Here is a 15,402-nt window from a genome sequence, read left to right on the forward strand (position 1 = left end):
GGCGTCGATGTAAAGCACACGCTTCCCAGGAATAAGGAGAGTTTTACAAATAATGTGAATACACAGACCCCCGATCCAATTTATCTTTTGTTGAAAATAATCAAGTGTTCATCATTTTCTGTTTTGTATCTGCTAACAACATTCCATTTTTCTATAATTCCGATTTAAATATGTCAAAACCGGCAGTAAAAATAGATGGCCTCGATGATATGTAAAGCAACGCAAAAAATTTCCGTTAATATGTTAACATGTTGAACTTCGACCCCGGGTTCAACCGGGTTAATAAACCAATTCACAAATAGAGATCTCCTTGCGCTCAAATGTAATTCTTAGTGAAGTATACTGGCAACTTCTTTTACAGAAATATATACACATTTTATCATTAATATATTCTCATGCTTCTGCATATTCACTTTTGTTTACGCTGAACTTTAGTTAAATTTAATTCTATACAAATTTTATTACGTCAAGCAATAGGAAAAAGAATATTTTTTCGCGCCAAAATAACCTGCATCCCCGCCTGCATCAGTAGTATATCGTAATCTTTCTGACATTTCATTTAAATAGCGTTTAATAATATAGAGTAATTTTGGTAAGTATTACTTATTAATGTAAGGTTCTCCAGAGGTGGTTCTCTAGACCTTCTTGACGGTCAGTTTAATCCCATTTATCAATTATCCCCGATGACAGAAATGTCAACCCAGTCGATTTGTGTCATGAGTGAAAATCTTATCTATTTGATGAACTAATTTCTTCATAAACTGTACATGCAATATATTTGTATTATTTGATAACCAATCACATTCACTTTGCATGTTTGCATGATAAATGGGTTATGTATGTGTGAATTGTGTAGTGTATTGTAAGGGCGATGCAAATTTGTGACGTCAGTGCGCGATCACGTGACATTATTATTTGTAAACAAACGGGCTCCCCATGTAACACGTGTCGGAATTATCCATACAAAGTGCAATCAATCTTATATTTCACTATTTTATGATATTTTTGTGTCTGTTTGTAGGTTTGCAGATCAGTAGTCAAAGTACAATAGACACAGTGTTATTGTTCCTGTTCTGAGTTGTGATTTTTATACGACCGCAAAAAAATTTTGCGGTCGTATATTGGTATGACGTTGGCGTCGTCGTTGTCGTCGTCGTCGTCGTCGTCCGAAGACACTTTGGTTTTCGCACTCTAACTTTAGATTAAGTGAATGGATATTTATAAAATTTTACCATAAGGTTCAATACCACAAAAGAACGGTTGGGATTGATTTTGGGGGTTATTGTACTAACAGTTAAGGAATTAGGGACCAAAAAGGGGCAAAAAATAAGCATTTTTGTAACTTCCAGACATAACTTGTGTGTTAGTGTATGGATCTCTCTGACATTGTATCACAAGGTTCCATACCACAAAGGGAATGCTGGGATTGATTTTGGGGGTAAATGTCTCAAAATTTTAGGAATTAGGGGCCAAAAAAGGGGCAAAAAACAAGCATTTTTCTAGTTTCATGACAATAACTTGTGTGTAAGTGTATGGATCTTTATGAAATTGTACTACAAGGTTCCATATCACAAAGGGAAAGCTGGGTTTGAGTTTGGGGGTAATTGCCCCAAACGTTTAGGAATGTGGGGCAAAAAAGAGGCAAAAAAAGAAGCATTTTTCTAGTTTCCAGACAATAACTTGTGTTCAAGTGTATGGATCTCTCTGAAATTGTACTGCAAGGTACCATACCACAAAGGGAAGGCTGGGATTGAGTTTGAGGGTGATGAATCATAAGGGGGGTTCAAAAAATTGGGGGGGTTTCCATTTTTTCCTTTTTTTTCTTTAAAATTTTCCATTTTAAATTGGTTATTTCTGATTTATCTATAAAAGCAAATAATAATGATATGGTTTGAATAGGTAAATTAAATTTTTTTAAGTTCTAAGACCACATTCATTCTGTGTCAGAAACCTATGCTGTGTCAAATATTTAATCACAATCCAAATTCAGCTTGAATGTTGTGTCCATACTTGCCCCAACTGTTCAGGGTTCGACCTCTGCGGTCGTATCAAGCTGCGCCCAGCGGAGCATTTTATTTAATATAGAATTAGAAGGTTAGTACATTAGTCATTATTTAACTTAAGTCTGAAAAGATGACCCAACTCTTTCCCTGTAATTTTTCCTCAATTTTTGAAACACGCATAATTTAAAGAGCATTTGCTTCCCTTGAACACTATTTGACCCCGTCTTCGCCCCATTTCCCTCCAAATTTGCTCAAAAGTCATACTCATAGTCCAACGGCTGTTTTGTGATTTTGACATTTTAACTATTATTTTCATATTGAACATATTCAATCATTCAGCTTCCATGTATTTGCATCTTACATGAACGAGGTGTTAGGTCATGTTTTCCTATACACCTTATTGCTATTTGTCTGCCATTACTGGACATCACCCAGGTTCCTATAAAATTTTTACGTCAATACAAAATATCTGATGCCACAATTGAAAAATGATTGTTGCATGACATCAATAGTTCAAGCAGGACAGATTATCGGTTCAGCTTTCATGTATTTGCATCTTATATGAACGAGGTGTTAGTTTTATAACATTAAACATTTCAGCGGAAAATGAAGCTTTGAGGTAAATATCTTCTCATTTAAATTATTTTGACATTGGAAACTGGACAAAAATATAGAATCTTATGATATTTCCATCAACCTAGATATACAGTATATCGAACATCCTTTTCTTTTTAAATCAGTCGGAACAAAACTGTCAGTTTCATTTATTTGTACACACAAATGTTTTTGAACCAGGAATGATTACACTAGAGCTTTTGTACCAGGAATGATTACACTAGTTATTTTGAACTAGGATTGATTACACTAGTGGTTTAGATCCAAACATTGAGGAAGTGTTCAGTACTAATTTTGAACACATGATAACACAATAATGCTTTATTTACGAATTAGATTTAAATATTTTTTCTATGCAAATCCATAAAATCAAATGCTTATAAATTATCACTAATTGTAATATTCATATATACTGGATTGCCGAAGTTTTTCTATGCAATTGCGTTTTGGTCGACTTGGAGAGATAGAAATCATTTTCACTTGAATCTTCAGTATATTTTAATCATCCATTTCGGAAGTTAGTGTGAAAACGCCGTCAAATCATATTTAATGTTATACGACTTTTAATACTTTTAATACTATATCATAAAACGCTAGATAATTGATGAACTGGTTCCTTGAAAATTATATTAATTTTAATCCATTAATTTATGTAAACAATAAACCGGTCTTATATAAACAAAACAACGATATCAAGATCGACGTTTTCACACTATTTACATCCAATATACTCTAGTGAAAAACAGCTTCCCGGAATATATACACGGTGGAATGAAATTACGCTTACACAGGAGGAAAGGGGGTGGGGGGGGGGGTGATTTATCGGACATAACATTCATTTTCACCTGTTACTATAGAGGATTACTGTGCTCATCTAGCAATTTGGTTGATTTAATAGTTCATGTCATTAAAACTGAGGGTCGAATCATATCACAAGGATCAAACATGTTATGATTCAGGGGCGGATCCAGCCATTTTTAAACGGGGGGGGGGGGGGGGGGGGGGGGGGGAGTTCCAACTATATGTCCCCATTCAAATGCATTGATCGTCAAAAAAAAGGAGAGGTCCAACCCCCGGAATCCCCCCCCCCCCCCTGGATTCGCCACTGCGATTCCACAGCTAATACAAATGTTGAAAATGACCCAAATCAGTTAAGAAACCTTAGCTACAGTATATATAATAATAAGAAGATGTGGTATGATTGCCAATGAGACAACTCTCCACCAGCCTGAGACCATATGACATAGAAGTTAACAACTATAGGTCACCGTACGTACGGTCTTCAACAATGAGCAAAACCCTTACTGCATTGTCATGTATGAATATTAAAGGGTGAATGTCACTATGAATACTATGTGAATAATGGTTAAGAAAGGAGCACATATAGATTTATCGACTTAAAATAAAATTTACTCTAATACATATACTTGAAGAAATTAATTTGCTACATGTTTTTATGGGTCAAGCTAGTCCTATATATATATATGCCTTTGCATCATCTTTTCATTATTTAGTGTTTTTAAAGGGGCATTAGCTGTCAAATTCATGTTCACCGATTTGTCTCAAATTCTCATATTTGATTTATAACATACTAAAACGTATATCCCAATTTAAAAAAAGTCTTAAATAAACAATTTGCAATGTATGAACTCGATATTATGTATCAGAATTTCGTGTGTATTTCAGTCTAGACGCCTCTAATTAACCATCGAGGTGACCTCCAAGACTGCCGACGGTCATGTAACCTGATATAAACATAAATACAGATATAAATAGATAGCAAACACGTGCAATTATATTTTTCTTGGTCTGTTTGATTTCATATTGTAGGTTAAAAAAATATGTTACTCATCGTTTTTCCTGTATAAGAATGAGTTTTTGTTGATCGAATCAGTCAACCAAATGGTTTACTTTTGTTTCACTTTTTGAGTTTCAATGTTGACATTCTTTTCCTTTTATTAGCTGAATATGCGTAGTTTATGCCTAATCAATCTCTAGCTAAGGGGTTTTATTGAAGGTCACATACAAACGGATTTAATAAGGTCGAATTATTCACTTGCAAGTGAATAATTAATCAGCTATGTTTCTTAGCTTATTATGACAAAATTGAACAAAACTGGGTGCTAAAAGCGAATTATCATTTCACTATTTCACTTTCATTAATGATTGAACAAAATAGAAACATATTTTTTCCATATCTCGTAGCTCATGCCCCTTTAAAGCTGATATTTTCATTTCTTGCATTTTTTTTTTAATTTGAAGCTCGTGACAGCTTGATTATAAAAGTTGAAAATAGCAAATAGCAAAATGAATGAAAAAGAAAATACGAAAAAAATAAAGAAAATGTAAATAGCGCCACACAATGTTTGTGTTTAAGGACTAGGGTCAAGCAAAAAACGGATCATAAATTAAGATGTAAAATGAATCTACCCATGGGATTGCAATTTCATGAAATATCTCCAAATAGGGTATATTTCTTCAAAACGAATGACATTTATGAAATTGCACCCTTTTTATACGCCCGTTTACGGGACGTATTATAGTATATCCTTGTTCGTCCGTCTGTCCGTATGTCCGACAATAACTCAAAAACGCTTTAACCAATTTGCATGAAACTTTGGTGAATTGTTTATATCTGTAAACGTGAGCTCCCTTTCGTTTTTTATAAATTTTAGATTTTAACTTTCCGAGTTATGGGGTTATATTTATTAAAAAGGGGGATTTTCCAGTTTTAGGAAAAAAACTCAAAAACACTTTCACCAATTTGTAAGAAACTCTGGTGAATTGTTTATATCTATTGACGTAAGTTCCATTTCGATTATTATGAATTTTAGATTTTACGTTTCCGAGTTATGGGATTTTATTCATAAAAAAGGGGTGATTTTCCAGTTTTCAGACAATATCTTCAATTGTGCTTTGAGGAGTTTTCATGAAACTTTGGTGACTGGTTTATATCTATTAAGATAACCTGAGTTACCTCCCTTTAGTTTTTCATAAATTTCTGATATGATATTGAGAAGTTATTGAACTTTATTCTTTTAAAAAGCGACGGGCGTATCATGCACTCATGACGCAGCTGTTTATTTGATAGTGTATAGATCTGAGTGTTGTTCCATGATTATAATTCGATTTAATTAGTGGTTAAGATGGTTTTTTATTAATAGTTTTATCTGTGACTACGCAGAAGCACCAGGCTTGGTATGGAAAACTTTGGTAAAGTGAAGTTTAAATGGAGGTTTTCTTCAAATAATCATGCATTTTCTTGGGGGTGGAAAAGGATGGGAGGGTGTAAGTAGTTTTTTTTGCAACCACGAGTAGTCATTTTGAACGTTGGGAGGAAAGCAATATATTTCTAACACATATTCTACATGAATATCTACTTTAAACGTATTGTGATGTTACAACGAAAATTTATTGTTGACAATCTTTCATATATTTGCAAGATTTTATATGAAGAATATAGACTCATTGATTGCTTGAGGCCAGTTTATATTTTACTGTGAATGTAAAACTAAGGAGATGTGGTATAATTGCCTTAGAGACAAATATGAGACCAAATTGTCATGAATGAAAGACGTGAGCAACAGGAAACTCATTTAAAGCAATTTCTTTAAACATTTATATTGGTCAGAATATTTATCTGTATTAAAAACTATACTGGATTTTCATTTCTCGTTTCAGCATCTTTTAAGCAGTGGCTGTACCTTTCCGGTTACTATTTATGTGTTGTGTATTATGTATCATAACACTTTATAGTTACTGGACAGGTTGAATTTAGGCGACAAAACATCCAAACAGCACCAGATCATCATGATCATTTGCGATTCCAGCTGATTTCAGATAAGTAATAAATGATAAAAGAAAGTTAGAAAGCTCTAGTTCATGTAACCGATTTTATTAGATAATTGATAAATAGTGAATACAGAAAAAAAAGCTTAACAATGATCGTAATAAAGAAAATGTAAGTTTTGTGATGGAAATGAAAGTAGATCATGACATGATGTGCCTACGCATGGGAAGTTGCATACAGCAAGTCCAGTGATATTGGCAATATCCAGTACGTACAGATTAAAGAGACCAGTACTGACAATTAAAATAATAATTTAAAAGATTTTGAATTGTTATCAAAGTTGTACATGAATTATTGTATGTAGGCAACTGGGGAAGACAGATCTCCTTGTGATATCTTATATATTTAATGCCAATATATACTTTTATTAAAAATGGAGGTTTGTCATAGACACAAAATTATAACACAGGCTTACAGACTTCATATGAAGCACCTTAATAAAGTGCAGTCACCAATCTAAGTAGTAGAGTGTATGTCTATGATATCATTTCAGCAGTCTATGAGGTTAAGCTCACTTTCAGTAACTCCAAACACTCTTTTATACAATATAATATTGTATATTACTGTTTCGTTTTATTTGTATTTTTGTAATTCATCACAATAATAGTCACCAGTTTTAGAATTATGCGCTTTTCCTATATATTTTTTATATAAATAATAAACAAACACCAAATATGTGAATCTTTTTTTAAAAGATAGAAGACTTTTCAATTGAGCGATTACACTTAAGTCACCTGGTCAAATATATATATAAAGAAACATATAATGCAAAGATGTCAGCCTTTAAACAAAACGGCCACCGTCTTTCACAGATACAGATGCCAGCATCCAAAGAAGACGGAAGCCAGCATCAAAAGGAAATGACTTTAAACAAAACGCCCACCCGCTACACAATGGAAATTAACAATGTATATTTATATAAACGATCAAACTTGTAAATAAATAAATAAATAAATTATATATAAATATACTAAATAAATAAATGATTTGGAAAATACGTTGAAGGTATAAAAAGTCATGAGAATTCCGACTGCAAAATACTTTGAAGGAATAAAAAGTCATGAGAATTCCGAATGCAATTAGGTTCAATCCGTGCACTCTGGTTCTGAACCTTGGTTCTATCCGGGTTCTTTGGTTCGAAACCATGGTAACTGGTTCAACATCCGGGTTGTTTGGTTATAGCAACCCAACTTCTTGGTTCCATCTGGGTTCTTTTCTAATGTTCCCGTTGAACTTTGGGAAGATATCCACAAGGATCCGAATAAAAAGATAAAGTAGGTCAAAGCTGGGACTATTATACTAACGGGACTGGAAACCGTTACACCAATTAGTGTAATAATATCAACATCACGGTCGTTAGAACGAGACTTTACCTGCGCTATTTATCAATACGCCCTGGGACTATTATACTAACGGGACTGGAAACCGTTACACCAATTAGTGTAATAATATCAACATCACGGTCGTTAGAACGAGACTTTACCTGCGCTATTTATCGATACGCCATATTGTTTTGACAGTGACAGCGTGCCTTGATCTTATAATTTCGGTAATTTGTTTTTTTATTTTATAGTTATTCGAAATGATAATCCTTAATATAAACATGATTACTATACTGATAAAAGATATCTCGATCTTTGACAGTTGTTATTAATCACCAAATCCCGTCTTAAGTGTAAAAATGACACATAAAGATTGAAATTTTCAGGATGAAAATAGCGTGGGGACGATGAGGAAAAAAGTATATGATCTAGGACTATTATACTAACGGGACTGGAAACCGTTACACCAATTAGTGTAATAATATCAACATCACGGTCGTTAGAACGAGACTTTACCTGCGCTATTTATCGATACGCCATATTGTTTTGACAGTGACAGCGTGCCTTGATCTTATAATTTCGGTAATTAGGTCTTTCCACTTTTCTGTGGAAAGACCTTTTTGTATTTGTTCTGATTATTATTATTAGGTCTTTCCACTTTTCGGTGGAAAGACCTATTGTAATTGTTCTGATTATTATTAGGTCTTGGAAAGACCTATTGGTTTTCTTCTGATTATTAGGTCTTTCCACTTTTCTGTGGAAAGACCTATTGGTTTTCTTCTGATTATTAGGTCTTTCCACTTTTCTATGGAAAGACCTATTGTATTTGTTCTGATTATTAGGTCTTTCCACTTTTCGGTGGAAAGACCTATTGTATTTGTTCTGATTATTATTATTATTATTATTTTTTTTTTTTCTTCCGCAAAATTTTGTTCTTGCGATAAATATTTGTTTCGCAATATGTCGCTTAGATATTTGGTATATGATATCGAACAGTTTATGCGCCTTTGAAATTTACCCTGCGTAACCAAATAATTTTCTTTGTAGGAGTTATCTCCCCGAACACTGTTTTCCTTGTGCAAGCATCTCCTCCGTAACCGTAAAAGAAAGCGACAAATTTATTTTACCAAATTGCTCGTCATATCCTCAGGATGATTTGTCCAATTTTGACCGAAGCGATACGTAAATTCCATATGAGAGTTATTTCCCCTTCTGTATTTGACATAAGGGATATATAAATGTATAGCATGAATGGTAAGTGATAGAGACCTAAGGTATATTGATTTGAGTTCCTTAGTTCATTTAAATGAAATTGAGGCCAAGGTCAAAGGTCAAGGTCATATTCTAAATTTTGACTTTTCCTTGTTATTTCATCTCCTCTGTCACTTTTAAAATTACAAATTAAAGAACTAGTGCAAAATGTTTGCTTAATTGTGATTAAGATATGATACATTTGGTCTGAAACAATCCAATGATATCTTATAGGAGTTATTGTCCCTGAAATGATTAAATTTAAGGTTAATTGATTATTACTCCAACTTGGTACATGATAAAGCCATAGGGTCTTTTGCAAACTGTTGGTTGACATATGACCCTGAAAAAATAAAACCGGAAGTGACCTTGTGTGAACCGGAAGTAGTATTTTTTGCACTTATTTCTCGGAAAAGTACCTAGAAACCATATATTTTTTGAATGATCATAGGTTAACCTATCATTTGAGACCGGAAATGAAATTTTATAAACCGGAAGTAGCATATTATCTTCCTTATGACAGGCAAAAGTATATATAAACCATATATTTTTGGAATCAGTGTAAATAAATCTATCATATGAGACCGGAAGTGACATTTTCTAAACCGGAAGTAGCCAATTATCTCCCTTATTTCAGGCAAAAGTCTATAGAAACCATATGTTTATTGAATCAGTATGAAGAAACCTATGATTGGACGCCAATAGTAGCTTTTAGTAAACCAGAATAAGCTTTTCATCAATTATTTAGAAAATTGATGTGGAAAGACCTTCAATTGTTCTTTGAACAATTGGTTTTTAATTATTATTATTATTATTATTATTATTATTTTTTTTTTTTTCTTCCGCCAAATTTTGTTCTTGCGATAAATATTTGTTTCACAATATGTCGCTTAGATATTTCTCATATTGTATTGTATAGTTTATGCGCTTTTAAATTTCACCCTGCTAAGCCGGACAATTATCTTTGTAAGAGTTATCTCCCTATTCACTGTTTATCAAGTGTGTGCATCTCCTTCGTAACAAAAAAAGATATGGACAAAATTCTTTTTCTAAATTGTTCGTTACATCCTCAGGAATTTTTGGCTAATTTGGATCGAAGCGATTCGATGAAATTTTATAGGAGTTATCTACCTTTATGAAATAAATTTGTCGTTATGTTTTTGTTACTCATAAACTGACAGCCGTATAAACCTATAGTCTTTTTATTTGAGGTCCTTGGATCCTTACTTCGAAAATGAGGTCAAGGTCAAAGGTCAAGGTCATGTTCTGAATATTGTCTTTTGCTTGTTTTTGCATTTTCTCCGATATTTTTAATGTTATATATTAAAGAACAAGTGCAAAATGTTTGTTATATTGTGATGAAGATATGATACATTTGGTCTGAGACAATCCAGCGACATCTTATTGGAGTTATTGCCCCTGAAATGTTTTATTTTAAGGTAAATTGATTATTACTTCATATTGGTACATGATAAAGCCATAAGATCTTTTGCAAAATGTTAGGTGACATATGACCTTGAAAAATGTCAACCGGAAGTGACCTTGAGTGAACCGGAAGTAGTCATTTTTGCACTTATTTCATGTAGAAGTACATAGAAACCATATATTTTTTGAATGGTCATACATTAATCTATCATTTGAGACCGGAAGTGATATTTTATAAACCGGAAATAGCATATTATCTCCCTTATTACAGGCATAAGTATATATAAACCATATATTTTTGGAATCAGTGTAAATAAGCTATCATATGAGACCGAAAGTGACATTTTCTAAACCGGAAGTAGCCAATTATCTCCCTTTTTACAGGCAAAAGTATATATAAACCATATATATTTGGAATCAGAGTAAATAAATCTATCATTTGAGACCGGAAGTGACATTTTTTAAACCGGAAGTAGCCAATAGGGATCATTCGTAATATTTCTTCCTGTAGACGTCGCTGGTGTTCCATAAGTGGTTGTCGGAAACGTTTTAATCACTTGGACGCTTGAATCGCATTACGTTGCACATGTTTACATTAGTAACCACAAATTATCGACACTCGCTAATTTCACCAACCTAAGCTTCAAAATTGTTGTGTCCCCGGCTGCAATTATTCTGAAGGGGGACCACAGATTCCCAAAAGACAATGAAATTCTTTTGAAATGGAGAGAAGGCATCAAGAGAGTTGATCCACCCATCAAAAATATCTAGCCTTCTAGGGAAACCCGGCGGAAAGTCGACCAAGTTTGCCATAACCAGCTGATAACCATGTCATGCCAGGAGATTATATAACAACAGGATTAGGTTATTATGTATTTATATTTTTTTTTATATTTAGTACATTATTAAACCTCTTTGTTTCATTTTTTCTCGATTAAACAGCCCAATAATTTGACAGGTTATTATTTATTAAAATAGGGGGATGACACAGGGATGTATTTTATTCTTCAAATATACCCTCACACTTTGCAAGTTTTTTCCTAGTCTTCACACTTTGTAAGTTTTTTCCTAGTTCTCACACTTTGTAAGTTTTTTCCTAGTCTTCACACTTTGTAAGTTTTTTCCTAGTCTTCACACTTTGTAAGTTTTTTCCTAGTCTTCACACTTTGTAAGTTTTTTCCTAGTCCTCACACTTTGTAAGTTTTTTCCTAGTCCTCCCACTTTGTAAGCTTTTTCCTAGTCCTCACACTTCGTAAGTTTTTTACTAGTCTTCACATTTTTTCACCCTTTTACCTTTGTTTGCATTGTAAATAAGAAATAATAATTATGTTGTGCACTTAATTATAGCAAGTGAAATATATTTCCCTGACAAAACAATGCATGAAAGGAAGAGAACTACATATATTGGGAAATATGACAATCCCTATATTGCATTCTAAAAAAAACCATGGTACACATGAGCATAATTTTTTTATTTGTTTGTCGCAATAAAGTCTGAATTTTCTAAGGACTTGACATTAAACTTATGGCAAAAGCTGTGTGAACAATTTTTTTTAATTCTTCAAAGTTGGAAATCAAAGAGTATTTTTGTGAGAAAAAAAACATCACACACATACCCGCATTAAACGCTTGTCCTTTATGAATGATAAGAAAAATTTCTGAACCTGCAGTTTATTAAATAACATGATGCTTTGTGGTTTCCTGTTTTAATATTTCAGAAGCCATCATGGATAACAGACTTTTTACCCAACCATGAAGTGATGGATGGGATACATCTTTATGTTTAAAATGAATTCATGGTTAAAATCCAAGTGGCTGCAAGTGCGAGGATCAATACTTCTGTCAGAACCAGATGTAAAAAAAAAATTTGACAAAGGTGACAACAAATGGCAAATAGTGGAATTATGAAACAGGATTTATTTACTAGCCAAGACAGTTCGATCCTTATATTAACACACAAACTTTTCTGAAAGGGAAATTCCAACTAGATCAGAAGAAAGTAGTTTGTGATAGAAAAGTGTCATCCAACCGAATTCACATTAAAAGAGTCCTTGTATTGTCTAAAAGTTACACAAGGGTAAAACTTAATGCCCCTCCTTCGCTGTGGCAGGGGAATAAAAAATCTGAAACATGTAATTCCACGTGGAAACTTCTAATTCAACTTGGTTCCAGAATTATCTATGTTTGCTGTGTTCTTTCTAATCTCATAAAAATACATTGTAAATAAATATGCATAAAAGATGAAATGGATTTACATGCAATTGATTTTATTATTTGTTCTAATGTGGTGCTGTTTCACCACTGCTTTCCCAGTTAGCACCAAAAAAAAATAGAAAATGTTGAAAAAATATTGTAGAAAAATATCAAACTCATGCAAAAATGTATGGCGTTAAAAATATTTTCAAAACATTTTCATGATACTTTTCAAACATCATTAAAATGTTACTGAATTTTGATGACAATGTTTGTAAAATGTCTTATAAATGATTTGAATGTGTTTGTTAATCAAATATCCCTGAAACATTTTAAAAACATATAAAAATTCATTTCTGCAGGATAAAATGTTTTGAAAAAGTTCAAAAAATATTTTTTAACAAAATGTTTTAATCATCTTCATATTCTCAAAAAATCGTTAAAAAAAATCATTTAAATGTTATACGAAATATCATTATAAAAATGTTTTCTAACATAATCTTTCAAGTCCTTTTATAAAATATTCAGAATATAATTGAGAATGGAAATGGGGAATGTGTCAAAGAGACAACAACCCGACCATAGAGCAGACAACAGCCGAAGGCCACCAATGGGTCTTCAATGCAGCGAGAAACTCCCGCACCCGGAGGCGTCCTTTAGCTGGCCCCTAAACAAATATGTATATTAGTTCAGTGATAATGGACGTCATACTAAACTCCAAATTTTACACAAGAAACTAAAATTAAAAATGATACAAGACTAACAAAGGCCAGAGGCTCCTGACTTGGGACAGGCGCAAAAATGCGGCGGAGTTAAACATGTTTTTTGAGATCTCCCCCCTCCCCCCATACCTCTAGCCAATGTAGAAAAAACAAACGTACAACAGTACGCATAAACAATGTTTAATATCAGAGACAGATTTAGGAGTGGGGTGCCTTTATGGCCCTTATGGAGCTACATTTATGGTTAATCCAGATTTTTTTATTACTCTCAAAACTTTGTCTAGTTTGGGGTATGATGACCCCTTTCTATGCCCCCGCAACTGAAAGTTGGGGGGAGGGGGCATATTATTTTACCCCGGTCTGTCTGTCCGTCCGTCCCATTATGGGTATATAGTTATTCAGCATAACTCCTCCTACAGTTAGAATCCTAGGAAGTTTTCACTTTGCTGTCTGTTTGTACATATATTGAAGATGTGCATGTGGTCAGGGTTTTGATTTTTATTAATATTTGCTCTTTTGGGAGATACAATGTAGTTGAACTTTGTCATTTTTGGGGTATAAGCGGTTAAATGTTATAGTTATTTTAAAATAACACTTTGCATCTACGGGGGCATCAATTGTGTCTCCCAGACACAATAATATCTCAAAGAAAGTCCTACATTGACTTTGTTTTAATACAGTTACTTCAGAGTGGATTGGGGGGGATCACTTTATTTAGATTCAAAATCCTGGATCAACATTTGAGAAAACAACTGCCGTCATACTGATCTTTACCCCACATCTCCTTTTACATTTGTCTGCATGCTGTTGATGCCGGCTTAATCTACATATATTTTGGCTATTTTTGTCGGGTTGATGTCTCATTGACAAACCCCAATATTTCCTGTCTTAGATATCAATTTTATTGAATAGTCCATTTTTTTGTATTTTGCACTGAACACATATGAAAAAGAAGATGTGGTATGATTGCCAATGAGACAACTCTCCACAAGAGACCAAATGACACAGAAATAATTACAACTATAGGTCACCGTACAGCCTACAACAATGAGCAAAGCCCATACCACATAATTTGTTTCACTTGCATAGAGGTATTAATTTTTTCAGATTATAAATATCCTCATGCATTTCATTTGGTCCAGCATTGAACAAATTTTTTACTTAGAAGTGTTTTTTTATCTTTTGTTTGATCATGTGTAGCATCTGTCATTTTCTGTCTGAACAGCTTTTCGATGGTTTTTTTTTTTGCTGTCTTGGTCAACAATACACAAGATAACAACAATAAGAAATGCAAAAATTTTATTTAATTTTGTCATTTCACTGTTCTTTTTCATTTTTTCTTTTGTTCCATTCTTTTTATTTCTCTTGACTTCTGCTGGCATCTGTAAAGAAAATGTTAACAAATTAGTCCTGTTGTTTAGTGAGTAAACTAGTGGAGATAATTTAAATTTCACCAAATTACACAAGAAAATTTTATTTTAATCCAGTCTGGTTTCATAAAAATTTATATTGAAAAGCGACATCTAATCAGTGTGGCTGGATTCGGAAGGAATATTCATAGCTATTAGATATGCACGTACATCTGTGGAGTTTCAGGTGTATTATTATCATACGAGTCTGTAACGGTAGAGTTCACCAGTACTAAAATAAAACTGTACAGTACCATTTTCCCAACTGAGATTAGGTCCTGTAACCTTTACTTGGTCTTAACACAAATACATTTTTGTGATATAGATTGAGGCTATAAAAGGATAAATACCTTCACACAATCTGCTCCTCCAGAATGTTTTGAACCTAAGCTTATACATTTTGGCTCCTCTAATTGATTCTACAAAAGATAAAAAAAAAGACAAAATATCAAATAAAATACAGTCAAGAAAAAATCACATTGTACAAGTCAGCTACAAAGGTCACAACATTCAAAAATGAAAGAAAATTCAAACAAGAAAACTAATGGCTTGATTTTAAATTATAAAATAAGACAATAAAAAAACAAATATATATGTATATATATCAGAAAT

The 15,402-nt window shown here is 33.1% G+C and overlaps 1 long non-coding RNA gene across 1 annotated transcript; it reads left to right on the top strand.

Moving 5' to 3' along the window:
- Positions 1-10,945: 10,945 nt before the first annotated feature.
- LOC127701392 (uncharacterized) lies at positions 10,946-12,727 on the top strand. Its single transcript, XR_007982008.1, has 2 exons — positions 10,946-11,330; positions 12,185-12,727. It is a non-coding gene; the product is annotated as an uncharacterized LOC127701392 (long non-coding RNA).
- Positions 12,728-15,402: the final 2,675 nt, after the last annotated feature.

This window comes from Mytilus californianus, unplaced genomic scaffold (genome assembly GCF_021869535.1).
Source record: "Mytilus californianus isolate M0D057914Y unplaced genomic scaffold, xbMytCali1.0.p SCAF_5, whole genome shotgun sequence".
NCBI classification, from domain to species: domain Eukaryota; kingdom Metazoa; phylum Mollusca; class Bivalvia; order Mytilida; family Mytilidae; genus Mytilus; species Mytilus californianus.